Source organism: Trichosurus vulpecula, chromosome 4 (genome assembly GCF_011100635.1).
Source record: "Trichosurus vulpecula isolate mTriVul1 chromosome 4, mTriVul1.pri, whole genome shotgun sequence".
Lineage (NCBI taxonomy): Eukaryota > Metazoa > Chordata > Mammalia > Diprotodontia > Phalangeridae > Trichosurus > Trichosurus vulpecula.
The window spans coordinates 240,285,272-240,306,798 of record NC_050576.1 but is presented as its reverse complement, the minus strand read 5'-3'; the positions used below and the strand labels follow the sequence as shown (position 1 = coordinate 240,306,798).

Sequence of the window (21,527 nt, the reverse complement as noted above, 5' to 3'; positions counted from 1 at the left end):
AGTTAACCTCATTCAAAACAAATATATTAAACATTGCAGGTAAGGACCAGCAAAAAAGGAAAAAAAATCAACCTTTCAGTTAAACTTAAGACTTAGCATTGGGTGGACCATTTTCCCCTTTTCTTCTAATTATAATATTTAAAATAAAATGTCAACCTAATACAGTCAATCCTCCTTTATAAACAGGACAAAATGAGACTTTTCTTTGTAATTGTTGTAGAAAATTATCAAATGGGGGGGCAGAGCCAAGATAGCAAGTGGAAAGCAGGGACTAGCTTGAGCTCCCTGCCAAGTCCCTCCAAAAACCTATAAAAAATGGCTCTGAACCAATTCGAGAACTGCAGAATCCACAAAATAGTAGAGGGAAGCAGGGCTCTATCCCAGGACAACCTGGACGGTCTCTGGGTAAGGTCTATTGCTCACAGAACTGGGAGCAGAGCAGAGCCCAGCATGGGCCACGCAGGCCAACCAGACCTGGAGCGGGGCGGGTTCTGCCCTGGTGCCCTGAATCAGTGAGCTGCAGCGGGTGCCGGACTTCTCAGCCTACAGACACCAGGGACAGCAGAGAAGTTTAGTGGGAAAAGCTGCTGCGGACAGGGTGATAAAGTTCTAGGTTCAGCCACTGCCCCGGGGACAGCAGAGATGGGGCAGCTACAGAACTACAGCTGCAGTTGCTTCCAGCCCCAGGCCCACCTGGTGGGAGGAATTAAGTGGTGGATCTGAGCAGGAGTGCAGAGCCTGCTCACGACCTAAGTCCAATCTGGGTTGGGGGTTCCTAGGGAAAGAGGAGTGCTGGTGTCACAGAGCTGGCTGTAATAGCTCTGAAATCAACAACGCATTCCCCCAAGCCTGGAAAATAATACTATTTACGCTACAAGCAGCCATACCCCAATGAAAAAATTAAGGGTCACGTAAGTTGGCTGGGAACATGGCCAGGGAGTGAAAACACACCCAGATCCAGTCTCAGGCTTTGGAATCTTTCTTTGGTTACAAAGAAGACTAAAACATACAGCCAGAAGATGTCAACAAAGTCAAAGACCCTACAACAAAACCCTCCAAGAAAAACATGAAGTGGTCTTAGTCCATGGAAGAGCTCAAAAAGGATTTGGAAAAGCAAGTTAGAGAAGTAGAGGAAAAATTGGGAAGAGAAATGAGAATGATGCAAGAAAACCATGAAAAACAACTCAATGACTTGCTAAAGGAGACCCAAAAAATACTGAAAAATATACTGAAGAACACAACACCTTAAAAAATAGACTACCTCAAATGGCAAAAGAACTCCAAAAAGCCAATGAGGAGAAGAATGCCTTGAAAGGCAGAATTAGCCAAATGGAAAAGGAGGTCCAAAAGACCACTGAAGAAAATACTACTTTAAAAATTAGATTAGAGCAAGTGGAAGCAAGTAACATTATGAGAAATCAAGATATTATAAAACAAAACCAAAGGAATGAAAAAATGGAAGACAATGTCAAATATCTCATTGGAAAAACCATTGACCTAGCAAATAGATCCAGGAGAGATAATTTAAAAATTATTGGACTACCTGAAAGCCATGATCAAAAAAAGAGCCTAGATATCATCTTTCAAAAAATTATCAAGGAGAACAGCCCTGATATTCTAGAGCCACAGGGCAAAATAGAAATTGAAAGAATCCACAGATCGCCTCCTCAAATAGATCTCCAAAAGAAAACTCCTAGGAACATTGTCACCAAATTCCAGAGCTCCCAGGTTAAGGACAAAATGTTACAAGCAGCCACAAATAAACAATTTGAATTGTGGAAAAATAATCAGGATAACACAGGATCTGGCAGCTTCCACATTAAGGGACCTAAGGACTTGGAATATGATATTCTGGAGGTCAATGGAGCTAGGATTAAAACCAAGAATCACCTACCCAGCAAAACTGAGTATCATGCTCCAAGGCAAAATATGGATTTTCAATAAAATAGAGGACTTTCAAGCTTTCTCAGAGAAAGGACCAGAGCTGAATAGAAAATTTGACTTTCAAATACAAGAATCAAGAGAAACATGAAAAGGTAAATAAGAAAGAGAAATCATAGGGGACTTACTAAAGTTGAACTGTTTTGTTTACATTCCTACATGGAAAGATGATGTGTATGATTCATGAGACCTCAATATCATAGTAGCTGAAAGGAATATGCATATATATATACATGTAAATATGCATATATATATATGTATATATATATATATATATATGTGTGTGTGTGTGTGTGTGTGTGTGTGTGTACACACACACAAAGGGCACAGGGTGAGTTGAATATGAAGGGATGATATCTAAAAAAATAAAATCAATTTAAGGGACGAGAGGAATATATTGAGAGAGGGACAAAGGGAGAGATAGAATGGGGTAAATTATCTCATGTAAAAGTGGCAAGAAAAAGTGGTTCTGTAGGAAGGGAAGAGGGGACAGGTAAGGGGGAATGAGTGCCTCTTGCTCTCATCAGATTTGACCTGAGGAGTGAATACCATACATACTCAATTGGGTATCTTACCCCACAGGAAAGAAGGAGGAAGAAGATATAAAGGGGGGGGGGGATGATAGAAAGGAGGGCAGACAGGGGAGGAGGTAATGAAAAACAAACACTTTTGCAAAGGGACAGTGTCAAGGGATATAATTCAATAAAGGGGGATAGGTTAGGAAGGAGGAAAACATAGTTAATCTTTCATAACATGAGTATTGTGGAAGGGTTTTACATAATGATTCACCTGTGGCCTATGTTGAATTGCTTGCCTTTTGAGGGAGGGTGGATGCAGAGGGAAGAGGGGAGAGAATTTGGAACTCAAAGTTTTAAAAACAGACATTCAAAAACAACAACAACAATAAAAAAGTATTGTCATCCAACTAGGAAATAAGATACACAGGCAATGGGGCATAGAAATTTATTCTGCCCTACAAGAGAAGAAGGGAAAGGGAGACGGGAGGGGAGTAGGGTGGCAGATGGGAGGGCTGACTGGGGAATGGGGCAACCAGAATATATGCCATCTTGGAGTGGGGGGAGGGTAGAAACAGGGAAAAAATTCGTAATTCAAACTTTTGTAAAAATCAATGCTGAAAACTAAATATATTAATTTTTTTTAAAAAAAGAATGCACCATATTTTTCATTCCCTTCTTTATGTGTGGTAGGAGTCAATAGGTTAAGGCTACCTCCATAATGTTATCTCAGAGTTTGAAGGGTCTCAGAGGCCATTAGTAAAATATAACTGCCATCTCCTGTACAAAATCTGTAATAATTGATTATCTAGCTTTATTTTGAACATCTGCATTGAGGAGAAACTCAATTCTTTTTTTTATTAATTTTTTTTTTATTTTTAGTTTACAACACACGGTTCTACATAATTTTGAGATCCAGATTTTCTCCCCTCCCTCCCCCTCTCCCTCCCCAAGATGGGGATATATGGATTCCGTGAGGACCAACCCTGACATACTGTGCTCTTCTCAGCAACCTAAGGGGCAAGGACAACTCCAGGGGACTCACGATGGAGAATGCTATCTTCATCCAGAGAAAGAACTGTGAAGTTTGAATACAGATCGAGGCGTACTACATGCTCGCCTTTTTTTTGCTTCTCTTTTGTTTTTGTTTTTGGGTTGTTTTTTTTTTTTTTTTTTGGTTCTGTTTCTTCTTTCTCATGATTCATTCCATTGGTCAAAATTCTTCTCCACAACTTGACTAGTGCAAAAATTAATTCAATGCAAAGTTATACATGGCAGTTATATGAGATTCCATGCCATCTTGGGGAGGGAGGGGGGAGGGAGGGGAGAAAATCTGGAACTCAAAACTATGTAGAAGTGTGTGTGGTAAACTAAAAATAAATAAATAAATATTAAAAAAAAAGGCGAGCATGTAGTGTACCTCGATCTGTGGCTATGCACAACGTTCTCCTGGCTCTGCTCCGCTCACTCAGCATTATGCCGTGTAGGTTTTTCCAGATTGTTATGAAGTCTGCATCATCCCCATTTCTTATGGCACAATAGTATTCCATCACCTTCATATACCACAGCTTGTTCAGTCATTCCCCAATTGATGGGCATCCCTTTGATTCCCAATTCTTGGCTACCACAAAAAGAGCTGCTATAAATATTTTTGTACATATGGTTCCTTTTCCCGCTTGTGTGATTTCTTTGGGATACAACCCTGGAAGTGGTATTGCTGGGTCAAAGGATAGGAACATTCCTATAGCCCTTTGGGCATAGTTCCAAACTGCTCTCCAAAATGGCTGGATCAGCTCACAACTCCACCAGCAATGCAACAATGTTCCAATTTCCCCACATCCTTTCCAGCAGTTATCATTTTACTGTTTTGTTATTTTAGCCAATCTGACAGGAGAGATGTGGTATCTAAGAGTTGTTTTGATTTGCATTTCTCTAATCAGTAGTGATCCAGAGCATTTTTTCCTATGCCTATAGATAGCCTTAATTTCTTCCTCTGAAAACTGCCTGTTCATATCCTTTGACCATTTCTCAATTGGGGAATGGCTTGCATTCCCACATATTTGGCTCAGCTCCCTGTATATATTAGAAATGAGGCCTTTATCAGAGATACTAGTTGCAAAGATTTTCTCCCAATTTTCTGCTTCCCTCCTAATTCTTGTTGCATTGGCTTTTTTTGTACAAAAACATTTCAATTTGACATAATCAAAATTATCCATTTTGCATTTTGTAATGCTCTCTATCTCTTGTTGGGTCATGAATTCTTTACTTCTCCACAAATCTGATAAGTAAACTATTCCTTGCTTTCCCAAATTACTTAGAGTATCACCCTTTACTCCTAAATCATGAACCCATTTTGACTTTATTTTGGTATATGGTGTAAGATATTGGTCTATGCCCAGTTTTTGCCCTACCATGTTCCAATTTTCCCAACAGTTTTTGTGAAATAGTGAATTATTAGCCCAGAAGCTGGTCTCTTTGGGTTTATCAAAGAGTAGATTGCTAAACTTGTTGATTTTACCTACTTGTGTACCTATCCTATTCCACTGATCCACACCCCTGTTTCTTAACCAGTACCAGGCAGTTTTGATGACTGCTGCTGTGTAGTACAGTTTAATATCTGGTGTGGCTAAGCCACCTTCTCTAGCATGTCTTTTCATTAATATCCTAGATACTCTAGACCTCTTTTTTTTCCAAATGAATTTTGTTATTATTTTGTCCAGCTCAGTAAAAAAAAAAATTGGTAGTTCGATTGGTATGGCACTGAATAGATAGATTAATTTAGGTAAAATTGTCATTTTTATTATATTAGCTCGGCCTAACCATGAGCAACTGATATTTCTCCATTTATTTAGATCTGATTTTATTCGCGTGAAAATTGTTTCATAGTTATATTCATATAGGCCCTGGGTTTGTCTTGGCAAATAGACTCCCAAATATTTTATAGTGCCTTCAGTAACTTTGAATAGAATTTCTCTTTCTATCTCTTGCTGTTGGGCTTTGTCAGTAATGTATAGGAATGCTGAGGATTTATGTGGGTTTATTTTATATCCTGCAACTTTGCTAAATTTGTTTATTATTTGAAGTAGTTTTTTACTTGATTCTCTAGGATTCTCTAGATAAATCATCATATCATCTGCAAAAAGTGATAATTTAGTTTCTTCTTTTCCTATTCTAATTCCTTGAATTTCTTTTTCTTCTCTTATTGCTACAGCTAATGTTTCTAGTACCAAATTGAATAATAGGGGTTATAACGGACATCCTTGTTTCACCCCTGATCTTATTGGGAATGCATCTAGTTTATCCACATTACAAATAATGATTGCCGATGGCTTTAGGTAGATGTTATTTATAATTTTGAGGAAGGTTCCACTTATTCCTATACTTTCTAGTGTTTTTAATAGGAATGGGTGTTGTACTTTGTCAAAGGCTTTTTCTGCGTCTATTGAGATGATCATATAGTTTCTGCTAGTTTTGATGTTGATATGGTCAATTATGCTAATAGTTTTCCTAATATTGAACCAGCCTTGCACTCCTGGAATAAATCCTACCTGGTCATAGTGTATTATTCTCGTAATGAGTTGCTGCAATCTTTTTGCTAATATTTTATTTAAAATTTTTGCATCAATATTCATTAGAGATATTGGTCTATAATTTTCTTTCTCTGTTTTGACTCTACCTGGTTTGGGTATTAGTACCATATTTGTGTCATAAAAAGAATTTGGTAGGACTCCTTCACCTATTTTCCCAAATACTCTACATAGTATAGGAATCAGTTGTTCTTTAAATGTTTGATAGAATTCACCTGTAAAACCATCTGGCCCTGGAGATTTTTTCCTAGGGAGTTCATCGATGCCTTGCTCAATTTCTCATAAAACAGAAGCAGATAGCAGAATGGATTAAAAACCATAATCCTACAATATGCTGTTTACAAGAAACGCATTTGAAACAGGGGGATACACATAGGGTAAAGGTAAAAGGCTGGAGTATAATATATTGTGCCTCAGCTAAAGTTCAAAAAGCAGGTGTCGCAATCCTAATCTCAGACAAAGCAAAAGTAAAGATAGATTTAATTAAAAGAGATAAGGAAGGACACTACATCCTCCTAAAAAGCACCATAAACAATGAAGCAATATCATTGCTTAACATATATGCACCAAGTGGTAAGGCATAAAAATTCTTAGAGGAGAGGTTAAGGGAGTTACAGGAAGAAATAGACAGCAAAACTATAATATTGGGAGACCTCAACCTCCCCCTTTCTGAACCTGATATATCTAACCTCAAAATAAATAAGAAAAAAGTTAAGGAGGTAAACAGAATTTTAGAAAAGGCACATATGATATACCTCTGGAGAAAACTGAATGGGAATAAAAAGGAATATACTTCCTTCTCAAAAGTACATGGCACGTACTCAAAAATTGACCATGTACTAGGGCATAAAAACCTCACAATCCAGTGCAGAAGTAGTCGAAGCATCCTTTTCAGATCATGATGCAATCAGAATAATTTTTAATAAAGAACCATGGAAAAATAAGCTACAAACTAATTGGAAACTAAATAATTTAATTCTAAAGAATGAGTGGGCCAAAGAACAAATCAGAGAAACAATTAATAACTTCATTCAAGAGAATGACAATAATGAAACAACATACCAAAACTTATGGGATGCAGCAAAAGCAGTTCTTAGGGGAAGTTTTATATCCCTAAATGCCTACATGAATAAAATGGGGGAAAAGGAGATCAATGATCTGGGCATACAGCTGAAAAAGCTAGAAAAAGAGCAAATTGAAAACCCCCAATTTATTACCAAATTAGATATACCAAAAATCAAAGGAGAGATTAATAAAATTGAAACCAAGAAAACTATTGAATTAATAAATAAAACAAAGAGCTGGTTTTATGAAAAAACCAATAAAATTGATAAACCCTTGTCCAATTTGATTAAAAAAAGAAAGAAGAAAATCAAATTACCAGTATAAAAAATGAAAAGGGTGAGGTCACCTCTAATGAAGAGGAAATCAAAACAACAGTTAGGAATTATTTTGCCCAACTGTATGCCCATAAATTTGACAACCTTAGAGATATGGATGAATATCTACAAAAACATAAACTGCCCAGGCTAACACAAAAGGAAGTAAAATTTCTTAATAACCCCATCTCAGAAAAAGAAATTGAGCATGCCATCAATGAAACTCAATTCTTGAAGCAGTCCCATTCAATTTTGATAGAATTCTAAAAATGAGAAAGTTTTCCCTTACTTGGCCTAAACAGCTTTTTCTTTTCCAAAATTGAGTCCTATTTATATCTTTTTTGATAAAGAAGTAACAATATATTTTTCCTTCTCTCCTTGTATCAGAAGAGAACTAATATGTTTAATCCTCCCCCCTAAAAATCTCATTTAAATGACTATTAACTATGAAAAATATAATGAAAGGAGGAGTGTTTTGAAGTTCATTGACAGGAAGAATCCAGAAGGTGTGGTTTCAAGTCCTATGTCTTTTTCATATTAAATGTCTGGTCCAAGACAAATCACGTACATTTTTTTAACCAAACAACTTTCTAAGCTAATAATTTATAAAAGTAATTTTGGTCTCCTTTGGTAGAAGAAATTTCCTCATTATGAATTCCTTGTAGATGAACAATCATAGATCAGTTCATATCTAATTAAAAGCAAAATAACAAACAAATCAGATAGTTCCAAATCACTTGTCTTCTTTGCATTGACAAGCTACAGAGAACCAATCATTGCAACATAAACCGATTTGTGAAAGAATGAGCCTGTTTTCATGATGATTATTAAATGATGTCTTCATCAAGTGTTTTAAATATTATTGTACAAAGTCTGAAGCAAGAAGTAAAGCAAATTAGAGTGTTCCTACCACTTCAGAAAGCCAGCTAGGTGGACAATGTATAGAGTGCCAGGCCTGGGGTCATGATAAACTTAGTTCATATTCAGCTTCAGACACTTAGCAGTTGTGTTACCCTGGAAAGGTAACTTAACCCTGTTTGCCTCGGTTTCTTCATATGTAAAATGATCTTGAGATTGAAAGAGTACACCACTAAAATATCTTTGCTGAGAAAATTCTTAAAGAGATTACAGAGTCAGACACCACTGAAAAACTACCAAAGAATAACAACTTGAAATGATGTCTAATTTGTTGAGTAGACAATGGTATGAAGTCAAAGCTTGCAATCCAAATATATGGAACTGTTAGGATAAAAAGAGACCTATCTTCCAAAAGAAAACATCCAGCATGGAGGATGGCTTCTTTATCTTGGATTAATGAAAAACTGTTATGTAAAATCATACTCATATAAAATGTCAATGGGGAATTATTACAAGCATCACCATCTATTGTGTGTCTAACTATTTATACACATCTAGTTTTCCCCCAATAATGTATCAGCTTCTTGAAGGCAACAACTATTTCACTTTTTGTCTTTGTATTCTCAGCACTTGGCACAGAGTAGGCATGAAATACTTGTTCATTTGAATTAGATTCTATCAGTAGAGGATGTCCATACCAATGAAATCATGAATCCATCAGAATTTAATTCATAGAAATTAAGACTTTTCAACAGCAAACATGGATAGATATCAATAACATAATATACATATATACATTTACATACATCATTGCTATTAAGAAAAAAATAAACTGTAAGAATATATTAGTATCCTTGATCAAGCAATTTGGTAGTGAAATAATCAAATACCTTATTTATAGAGACATTCTTCAATTTAGAATTAATCGACTGGACAGAAAATTGATTGGCAACCATATTAATATGAAGTTGAAGAGAATGAATACTTTAGTATAGAGAACAGAGCATTTGGGAAAGATATGAGTATTATCTTCAAAAATTTGAAAATGTTCATCTTGTAGAATAATCTCATTTTTTTCCTGCATGATCCTAGAGGTTGTTTTTTGAAATTTTAGAGAAATCAATTTTGACTCAACATGAAGAAACTATCAATGGCTGCTAGATTGAAGATTGTGTTGCTTTTTTTTTCTGTTTCTTTTTTTAAAGATTAATTAATTTATTTTTAATTTTCAACATTCATTTCCACAAGATTTTGATTTACAAATTTTCTCCCCATCTCTACCCTCCTCTCCACCCAAAAATGACATGCATTTTGATTGCCCCTTTCCCCAGTCTGCACTCCCTTCTATCAGCCTACTCTCCACCCATGCCCTTCGCCCTTACTTTCTTGAAGGGCCAGATATATTTCTATACCCCATTGCCTGTTTATCTTATTTCCAAGGTGCATGTAAAAACAATTTTTAACATTTGTTTTTAGAACTTTGAGTTCCAATTTTTTCCCTTCTTTGCTCTTCTTCCCTCCTCATTGAGAAGGCAAGCAATTCAATTTAGGTTATACATGTATCATTATGCAAAACACTTCCATAATAGTCATGTTGTGAAAAACTAACTGTATTTCCCTTCATCCTATCTCATGCCTCATTTATTCAATTTTCTCCTTTGACCCTGTCCCTTTTGAAAAATGTTTGCTTTTGACTCCCCCTCCCCTAATCTCCCCTGCCTGCTGTTATTCCCCACTTATGCCCTTCCCTCCCTACTTTCCTGTAAGATAAGATACCCAATTGAGTGTGCCTGTTATTCCCTCTTTAATCCAAATCTGAGGAGAGTAAGGTTCATTCATGCCCTTTCACTACCCCCTCTTCCCTCCTATTATAACAGCCTTTTCTTGCATCTTTGTAAGGTTAAGTGAGGTGGGGCTTTTTTATTGTTTTCTCTTTTTGTAGAACTATGTAATCAAGTGTCTTTGATGAGTGTGGCCTTTGTTTCTTTGATTAAATCAGGAGTCTTTGAAGACCTGCTAACTACAATAGAAAGCCTAGTTTACATGAGTTGGAGTGGCATGGTTGTGATGCCCTTTGACCCTTAACATGGTATATAAACTCAGAGGTTAGCATTTTGTTTAGGAGTCTCACTCACTGGAAGAGTGTTTGTGTGGAGACTCTGGGTAGCCGCTGGAGCCTCACTGCTTGAAAACCCAGATGTTGGTGCTTATCTGGTAACTGTATATTGTGATTTTGTGAGACAGAAAACTGTCTATTGATTTTATTGAAAATAAATTTTTTGTCATGAAGTATTCTACTCAGTTTTACTGGATAAGTCTTTCTTGTTTTTTTTTTGACCAGTTTAAATTTAAATTTATTTAACATATTTAGTTTTCAGCATTGATTTTCACAAGAGTTTGAATTACAAATTTTCTCCCCATTTCTACCCTCCCCCCCACTCCAAGATGGCATATATTCTGGTTGCCCTGTTCCCCAGTCAACCCTCCCCTCTATCACCCCCCCCATCCCCTTTTCCCTTCCTTTCTTGTAGGGCATGATAAATTTCCACACCCCATTGCCTGCATATCTTATTTTCTAGTTGCATGCAAAAAACTTTTTTTTGTTGTTTTTGAACATCTGATTTTAAAACTTTGAGTTCCAAATTCTCTTCCCTCTTCCCTTATCACCCACCCTCCCTAAGAAGTCAAGCAATTCAGCATAGGCCACATGAGTATCATTATGTATAACCCTTCCACAATACTCATGTTGTGAAAGACTAACTATATTTTGCTCCTTCCCAACCCATCCCACTTTATTGAAGCTCTTCCATGTCCTGAGACCAATTCATGTTTTTTCTTGGAGGCTTTTGGTGCAGGCTCTTGGACTTTGTTGACTTCTTCAGGCCATATGTTTTGGTCTTCTTTGTCACCAAAGAACGATTCCAAAGTCTGAGACTGAATCTGAATGAGTTTTCACTGCCTGACTATGTTCCCAGCCAACTTACTTGACCCTTGAGTTTTTCATTGGGGTATGACTGCTTGTAGAGTAAAGAGTACTTTGTTCCAAGCTTGAGGGGATGTGCCGTTGATTTCAGAGCTATTTCTATACAGCCAGCTCTGCCACCCCAGCACTCCTCCTTCCTCAAGAACCACCAACCCGGACCTGACACAAATTTTAAGCAGGCTGTGCACTCCTGCTCTGATCTGCCACTTAATTCCTCCCACCGCTTGGGCCTGGGGCCAGAAGTAACTGCAGCTGTAGTCCTGTAGCTGTACCTCCACTGCTTCCCCTGGGGCAGTGACTGAACTGCGAACTCTGTCCCCGCAGGTTTTCCCACTAAACTTCTCAGTTGTCTTTGGTGTTTGTGGGTTGAGAATTCTGGTAACTGCCACAGCTCACTGATTCAGGGTGCTAGGGCCTGTCCTGCCTGGCTCCTGGTCTGGTTGGTCCTTCTGCCTCCCACGCTGAGCTCTGCTCCCTTCTACTCCATGCAACATAGACCTCATCCAACAACCATCCAGGCTGTCCTGGGCTGGATCCCTGCTTCCCTCTGCTATTTTGTGAGTTCTGCAGTTCTAGAATTTGTTCAGAACCATTTTTTATAGGTTTTTGGAGGGACCTGGCGGGGAGCTCATGCAAGTCCCTGCTTTCCAGCCACCATCTTGGCTCCAACCCCGGAAGTCAGTACATTCTAATCCTCACGGTTTTTAAAGGTGATAGTGCTAATAGCAAAGATGAATAACATTTATTTTAATTTGGTTAATTTTAATTACTCTGCCACTTGAAGCTTTTCTGAAGTAGCCAGGAACTTGAATTGATTTTTTTCCCTAATATTTCTGATGCCACTCTCCCTGATGTATTCATTTAGGGCATTTTACATGGAATCTAACTTTTTTATTTGGATTTTGAGTAATCATATCTCAGTGAAGATTACTAAAATGCCGCCCTCTTTACCCTGCCTATTGCATTTTAATGTTATTGTCTAATATTATTTTGTTTTTACTGAGGGATTCCAGTGAAGATCTGAGTATGAGGTTGTGTATATAGGGAGCTAATATATGTAGAAAAAAAGCAGGTAAAAGGAGGGAATAGAGCAAGTCTAAAATTACATATGTATATATGCATAAAAACTATATATGTAAATATATACATACATCCACATACACCCGGATATACAGTATCTACATCTCTCTCCAAATATGTGTATCCATATATATATATATATATATATGTGTGTGTGTGTGTGTGTGTGTGTGTGTGTGTGTGTGTATATATATGTATATATATATGTGTGTGTGTGTGTGTGTATATATGTATATATATATGTATATATATATATATATACATATATATATATATATTCGTGCATGCACATACACATAGAGAAAAATAGATAGCAAGGTGACTGTGAGCAATCGAATTCATGTCTGTGTCCCTCAGGCAAATGTCTCAAATAGAGGGGTTATTGAGATTTTCTGGTTTAAGGTAATTTCCAACATGAATACTCCTTGTGCCTTTACAGGCACAACTAGGTGGAATCTATACATATATTGAGATTGTAAATGCTTTCATTATGTAGGGTAAAAGAGGTTTGCCTGACTTATGAAATTATTCATTTTAATATTTCCTGATGTTTAATCTTTGTGCATTACAGTGAGCTTTAATATTAAAATTCATGTTCCCCATAACAGTTTTTAATGTTCTTTTTTCTTAGCAAATTAGATTCTAGTAACCATTTCATGATTATTTCAAGAGAAAATTTTAAACTGCATTAAGCTGTTCTGACCTTGCACTTGTACAGCAATAGGAATCAGGTGGTTTTCATGTCTTTATTCAAAAAAAAATTTGACCTTCATATGATTTTGATATGCTTTTGAGTTGATCTTTTCCCTTTATCCCACTTGAGAAACGGATTTACCATGTTTCTAAGCTACAAATAATCATCGTGTTACTTTTTGCACTCAAATACAAGTAATTTACAAATTAAATTCGGGATCTTCATTGATTCCTTACAAAATGAACTTTTATTTTAGTAATGTTTGACATAGCCAATCAGAATGCTTCTTTTAAACTATTTTAGTTTTATTTGAATTCGGAACTTAAAGAACAGAAGGATAGGATTGTCCATGAAACCGGTAAATGTCATTATTTAACACTTGTTTTTCTTTTTAAAAGAAGATAGCAAATTTAACCCATGATCTTCCACACTGCCCTACTTCTCCATGATTTTTCCTGGCCTTCCTTCTTTTCTATTCCTTCTCTCTATTTACTATTGGGAGAAATAAAGCCTTGTCCCTATCTCCTCCTTTTCTTCCTACTCATGCCCCACATTGCAAAAACAAAACAAAATGAAGCAAAGCAAAGCAAAACAAAAGTGTAGACAAGCAAAAGAAATTCACTCTTTTGCCATGTCACAAAAAAATGCAACTCTTTCTCCATATTAACTTTCTGTTTCTAAACCTTTTTGTCGGGACTTGGCTAGTATACATCATTTTCGTTTTGTTGTTGTGATTTATCATTGAATTGGTCAGAATTATTGAGTCTTTACAGTTGTTTTTCTCAGCAATTTTATTGTTAGCCCAACCTCCAATTTTGATGTATATGCATTCTGAAAATTGATATTTCTAATAATAATCTTAGGCATGGTCTTACACACTAATAATCATTACTATAATGTACTAGACATATGTAGAAAGAAAAAATGATTTATTAATAATTCCTGATTTTTAAAGTCCATAATCTTTTATACTTTTGTTTTTGTAACTTCACCCAGGTTTTTAGGGGTTAGAAGTCAGTAATTCAGCCCTTCTTAGAGTTGAGCCTTTATATATGAAGTTTGTTGAGTTCATTTTGAACAGCTAAGTACTAAGATCCTGAAGTTAGTAAACAATGCTATTTTAGATAAGTAGCTGTCATAGTCAAATCATGGCCATTACTCTTCTAAACTTATCCAGTTTCAATACACTCTAGTGTAGCTGCTTTTCACTTAAACTTGAGTGAAACATTTTGCTTACTCATAGAAAAAAAGTCCCACAATCTTACCACTTTCAGTGCCTATGAAGAAAGGCTGGTTCTGGGTCATAGGACACACTGCCATGCAATTGTGGCCAATCTTGTTAATAATGCTCTGGTTGTCAACAACTACTTCTACAGTGACAAGATTTATTTTCTCCACTCTGTTCCAAAAGCAGCCTCTAAAATCATAGTGTCTTCCATACTCTTAATATTGAGGGATTTTTCATTTTGTTTCCTGTCAGACTGGCATTTAAAGTCCTATACAATGTTTGCAATCTTCTTTTCTTCCTTATTTCTTGGGATTCTCATTGGTTCATTATGTATCCCTTTGAAACTTCCCTATTAATTCTATTTATATTACACTATCTTCCAGGTTCATGCCTTTTCTGGATTTGGCCCCCATGCCTAAATTTACCTGAAAATCTTGAAAGATATAGAATCTCAGTACTTTAGAATTCTCAATGTCCTCAAAGTGCAGCTCAAGTGATCCTCCAGGTTTTAGTCCTTTCTTTCTCTCTCCCATCTTCCCTCTCTCCTCTCTGCTTCTGCATTTATTTTTCATACATTTTGAAATGACCTCTCAGTAGTTATATTGCAAATTGTGTAATGGCAAGCAAACTGGGACTTTTTGTTGTCTTTTGTTTAGGAATGCTTCTCAGTACTAAGACAATCAAGTGCCTTTGAGGCTTGCCTTTGTTTGAATTAAGAGTCTATGATCAGAAAAAAATATATATGATGTGGTACTAGTGTGTTTAAAGATTACCTTTTTACCAAATAGTTGCTAATCCTCAGGCTTATACCCTTTTGGTGAGTAGGTACTAGGCCCCAGGGCCCTAAACAGGGTATATGTGCTCTGATGTTAGCATTTTCCTTTGGGAGCTTAATCATGTGATTTAGTCAGATAAGACTCTGGGTAGTCTTTAAGGAGCCCCCCCCCCCCCGCCTTTGAAAAACCCAGATATTGGTGCTTCTCTCTTCTAACTATGTATGTAATGTTTTGGACAGAGAGCTAGAACCTGTCTGCTGATCTGTGTTATTTTGCTCTGTTTATATAATTGCTGCTAGTAATTTCTGTTTCTGTTTTCTCTGAAGTTCAGGGTGCTGACTTTGTCCCCCAAACCAAGTGAATTGTATATGTATGTTTAATTAAAGTGAGATTGTAAACTCCTTAAAGTTTCTTTCCTTAGAAAAGCAGATTAAAGGACCTGTGCTAGCAGTGCTCCTGTGTACTGGTGTTATTGGTCTTACACTCCCACAGTAGCTGCTAGCAACATTGTCATTACAAATTGTCAGTAGAATACTTGCTTTCTTGGGGTAGAAAATTTTTTGTGCTTGTCTTTTTATTCTCAGTATCTTGCTCCTAGTTGATACTTGATAAGCAATTCTTAAACTTCATAGAATGATTGAAATCGTTGGCCATTCATAACAATCTTAACTACACTTAAATCTTTATTTGGAATGCTCATATTATAAGCTTCTTCACTTCATAATTTGAAACATTCTTTACTGTAGCTCAAGTGAATCTGATGGGAATTAGGTGCTTTCTACAAAAGCTGACCAAAGCTATAGCAGCTAGTTGGTAGAGTAGATAGAGTGCTGTGCTTAGAGGAACAAAGATCTGAATTCCAATCAAGCTTCAAACACTTCCTAGATGTGTGACCCAGGGCAAGTCACTCAAGCTCTCAGGGATTCATTTTCCTCATATGTAAAAAAAAGAGATATTAATAGCACATATTTTGCCAGATTGTTTTGTAAACATATTTGTAAAATGCTTTGTCTGTCTTAAAAGTATATGTAAATGCTAGTCATCAACTTCATTATTATTATTTTCGTTATTACTACTACTATTTGTAATACTATTGATATATGCAACACAACATAAATACATCTGTCATAAACATGCATACTGAATATATCTTATGTACTGGCACATTTTGGAAACAATACTCATTGGCTTTTCTCTTAATGCTCCATCAAACAGTTGGGGTATGCATTAAGGGTGTGCTGGCATATAACGCCCATGTCCTATGGGTCTATTAGCACTACTTGGTATATGGCTTTATTTTATGTACAAAATTTTCTGGAATATGTTTTGAAAAAAATCCACAGTGTTCATGAATTAGATAGGGATCCTAGAATAATGCAAAATATTCTAAATATAGGCCTGGGGAAAAATAATCACTGGGGAAAAATAATCACAAATATAATTATTTAATTTTATATATGAGGAAAATAGGTGATTTCTCCCATTAGAATATAAGCTCCTGGAGGGGCAGAGCCAAGATCGCAGCTGGAAAGCAGGGACTTGTATGAGCTCCCCACCAAGTCCCTCCAAAAACCTATAAAAATGGCTCTGAACAAATTCTAGAACTGCAGAACTCACAAAATAGCAAAGGGAAGCAGGGATCCAGCCCAGGACAGCCTGGATGGTCGCTGGATGAGGTTTATTGTGCACGGAGTGGAGGGGCAAGGAGCAGAGGGGAGCGGAGCCCAGTGTGGGTGGTAGTAGGACCAACAAGACCAGGAGCCAGGTGGAACAAGCCCTAGCACCCTGAATCAGTGAGCTGTGGCAGTTACCAGACCTCTCAAACCACAAACATCAAAGACAACAGAGAAGGTTAGTGGGAAAAGCTGCAATGACAGAGTGAAAACAGTGTGCAATTTGGCCACTGCCCCGGGAACAGCGGGGGTGTGCAGCTACAGAACTACAGCTGCAGTTGCTTCTGGCTCCAGTCCCACCTAGTGGGAGGAATTAAGTGGCAGATCAGAGCAAGAGTGCAGAGCCTGCTGAAGATTTCTGTCAGGTCCGGGTTGGCAGTTCTTGGGGAAGGAGGAGTGCTACTGTGGCAGAGCTGGCTGTATAGAAATACCTCTGAAATCAATAGCGCATCCCCTCAAGCTTGGAACAAAGTACTCATTACTCTACAAACAGTCATACTGGGCTGAAAAACCCAAGGGTCAAAGAAGTTGGCTGGGAACATGGCCAGGCAGCAAAAACGGGCTCAGATTCAGTCTCAGACTTTGGAATCTTTCTTTGGTGACAAAGAAGACCAAAGCATACAGCCAGAAGAAGTCAAAAAAGTCAAACAGCCTACATCAAAAGCCTCCAAGAAATACATGAACTGGTCTCAGGCCATGTAAGAGCTCAAAAAGGATTTGGAAAAGCAAATTAGAGAAGTACAGGAAAAATTGGGAAGAGAAATGAGAATGATGTGAGAAAATCATGAAAAACAAGTCAATGACTTGCTAAAGGAGACCCCAAAAAATACAGAAAAAAATACTGAAGAAAACAACACCTTAAAAAACAGACTAACTCAAATGGCAAAAGAGATCCAAAAAGCCAATGAGGAGAAGAATTCCTTGAAAGACAGAATTAGCCAAATGGAAAAGGAGGTCCAAAAGACCACTGAAGAAAATACTACCTTAAAAATTAGATTGGAGCAAGTGGAAGCTAGTGACTTGATGAGAAATCGAGATATTATAAAACAGAAACAAAGGAAAGAAAAAGTGGAAGAAAATATGAAATATCTCATTGGAAAAACCACTGAGCTGGAAAATAGATCCAGGAGAGAGGACCTTATACATTTTCTAGTTCAACCTCTTCATTTCACACCTGAGGAAATGTAAGGGCAAGCGAAGTGGGATTTTTACTGTTTTTTTTTTCTTTTGGAGTGCTTCTCAGCACTAAGGCAATCAAGTGCCTTTGATTGAGTCTTACCTTTGTTTGTAGGAAGGCTGACACCCTTTTGCTAATTAGGTCACAAAAAGTGTGAAGCCCTTGAGAGGTGTGAAGTCCTCAGGCCCTGAAAAAGGGTATACATACTCTGATGGTAGCCATTAAGCTAAAACTCTCAGAACTGCAGAAGGAGAAGTTTGGCTTTGGGGGCACACTCATTGGAAGAGTGTTGGTGTGAACACTCTTGGTAGCTGTTAAGGAGCTCCCTGGCTTTGAAAACTCAGATGTTGCTGCTTCTCTCTCTGGTGACTGTACATGTATAGCTATGGTCAGACAGATAGAAGCCTGTCTGTTGATTTGTGTTATTTTGCTCTGATTTTATAAATTCTGCTTGTAATTTCTATTTGTATTTGCTCTGAAGTTCAGGGTGCTGACTTTTTCCCCTAAACTAAGTGAATGATATATGTGTTTGATTAAAGTGAAATTGTAAACCCCCAAAAAATATATGAGGAAAATGAATCTTTGAGAGTTAAAATAATTTACTCACAGTGAGAAAGAAGGTGTACTTTAGAGAATTTGAATCCAGATCCTCTGACTACAGAGGAAGTTTTCTGTCCACTAAACCATGAACTTTCCATTTTTTTTTTCTGGAAAAAATATACATTTACTTTTGTCAATATAGAATGTGGGCTTTTATAGTTTTTTTATTGTTGTTTTGTTTTTATTTTTATGTTCTGGACCTATAAATTAAAGTTTATGGATCCCTGGTCAGAATAGCTTTATATACATAACACAAAATAAACAAGATTACAAAGGAATTGAATTATATAGAAATAATATTTGCATGGGTATGCACCCACACACACAGACATACACAAATTCAGAGACCAGTTTAAGGACCCCTGTCTTAGAAATGGCTTTACATTCACAAAGAAGATAAAATAAGTATAATGAGGAAAATATAGATATAAAATAAAGGAAAATAAAAGACCCATACTAAAGAAAGGTTATTTTCTTTTCCCTTCATGCTAACTTAATATCCAAGAACCTAAATGTTACATTATCTTGGACTCTTAAGATGTTGTACCATTGGCATGTTGTACCCTTTAAACATATAAATTTCAAGTGGTATTTGCTGCATTTTCTTTCTAAAAATTAGAGTAGGAACAAAAATGTCTAACAGGAAAGGTGTTCTGTAAAATAGCATCTTTTGATATTAGACAAGATGCTGGAAATAAAAGTCTACATAAAATGTCAAGCTACTCATTATCTCCAGAATCTTTTATTATCTTATCTTCCAAGCACTATTCAGAAACAGGATCTGAACCCCTAGAGAAGATCATGACAGTCTAATTTGTGTCACCATGAAGAATGGAAGATGAGTAGGCAATCAACAAATACATTTTAGTGGATTAATCTATTCCTTTTCTTGTTTTCCTTTTCTTTTTTTAGGCTGAATACTTAAGTTTGGACAATATATTCTTTTGGTCAGTTTGCTATTAGAGGATGAGATTTTGCAAGTAAATATTGATTTTCATGGATATTAGACAATATTTTTGGAGGTATAAGACAATTTTCATCAACTTCTTGAATGATGAAGATGCTTTCAATTATGAAGAACAAAGTTGTCCAGACTTCCCTATATCCTCTTGAAATCACAAGATAATGTTCAGAGAACACTTTTTATAATGTGCTCTTGCCCACTCTTCTGACTCTTCCCATTGTGTATAGCTCTCCTTTACTGACATAGTAAGTTTCACTATTCCCTCTACCACCTTGTCCACCAACTACCACTCCCTGGGCTCAGTCAATGCTACTAACCACCGGGTCTGGGCTGGCTGGGGTCTATGCAGGCACTGGTGACTCTGGCTCCCAAATGTTCATGGCCCACACCACCAGGTTGCATGGGCTGAGGGATGGGGTCCTGACAAGGGAGCTTGTTGGGATTGGGGGGATCCAGGAGGAGAAGGAGACCTGCAGGACTTAAATGACTGTCTTGCCTCCTATCTGGAGTGAGTACAGAGCCTGGAGCCCAAGAATTGCAAAATGGAAGGGAAAATCAGAGAGCATATGGACAAGAAGGGACCTCAGACCAGAGAATGCAGACACTATTTCAAGACGATTGAGGATTCATGGGTGCAGATCTATACAAGCTCAATGGATAAATGCCAGAATCGTCCTACAGATTGATAATGCACCTCTGGCTGTGGATGACTTCAGAGTCAAGTATGAAGCAGAGCTGGCTATGAGACAATCTATAGAAAGTGACATCCACGGCCTCCTGAAGGTCATTGATAGCACCAACATGACCAGATAGCTACTAGAGACAGAGACTGAAACCCTGAAGCTGCTCCTCATGAAGAAGAGCTATGAGGAGGAGATAAATTCTCTACAAACCTGAATCACAGACTCTGGGCTGATAGTGAAGGTGGACTCTCCCAAATCTCAGGAAATGAGCAAGATCATGGCTGATGTCTGAGTCTAGTATGATGATATGGCTCAGAAGAACAGAGAGGAGCTTGATAAATACTGGTCCCAACAGATTGAGGAGAGCACTGTGGTTATCAACACAAGATCTGAGGAGGTGGAAACAGTCTGAAACACTGTCACCAAGCTGAAACATAAAGTCATTCCAGTCCCTACAGTTGACCTGGATTCCCTTCAAGATCTAAAAACCAGCTTGGAGGATAGCCTGAGGGAGGTGGAGACCCACTATGCTATCCAGAGGGAAGAGATAAATAGAGACCTGTAACAACTAGAGGCAAAGCTAGGGCAAACACGAACAGAAGGGCAGTGCCAGGCCCATGAATATGAGGGCCTGCTCTTCATTAAGGTCAAACTGCAGGCAGAGACCAACACCTATGGAAACCTGCTGGAGAATGGTGAGGACTTCAATCTTGTGCATGCCTTGGACCTTAGCTGCAGCAGTTCCTTACATAAGGCCCACACTCCGAGGGTTGTAAACAGCAAAGTGGTGGCAGCAACCAATGACACCAAAGTCTTGCAGTGTTAGGGCCATAAACTGAAGACCTGAGCTGAGTTAGGAAGTTAATAAAGGCTCTTCAGTTACCTAGCCTTCAAAAAAAGAAAAAGAGAGAACACTTTTTACATTTTAATTTCTCACAACTGACCCATGGGATAAATATTACAATTCTTTTCATTTCCATTTTGCATTTGAAGAAATTCAAGCTCAGAAAGTTTAATGGCTTGTTTGTAGAATTATACAAATACTGTCAGTAATGGCATTTAAACATGGACATCTTGTGACTTTAGGTCCAATCATTTTAATTTGATTACTGAGACCTCACCATCAGTTAAACACATGTATCATTTTCCCCAATGACGTCAAGCACAGAGGAAAGAGGAATGACTTTACCAACTGTGTATTTCCTTATAAATGAGTCATTTCTCTGGCATCCTTTTATTTATTTATTATAGTATATGAACAATGCTTATGATATAGATGCTAGTACAACATGCTCACTTTTATAAAATAGCTACAAATTATTTTTACAGAATCATCCAATTTCATAGTTAGGAGGGGTCTCAGTGTTGATCTAGTCCAATACCTAAACA

The 21,527-nt window shown here is 37.3% G+C and overlaps 1 pseudogene; it reads left to right on the top strand.

Annotated features, from left to right (window-relative positions):
* The window catches only part of LOC118847051, a 46,744-nt pseudogene extending 25,780 nt beyond the window's left edge, over positions 1 to 20,964 (top strand).
* The last annotated feature ends 563 nt before the right edge of the window (positions 20,965 to 21,527 follow it).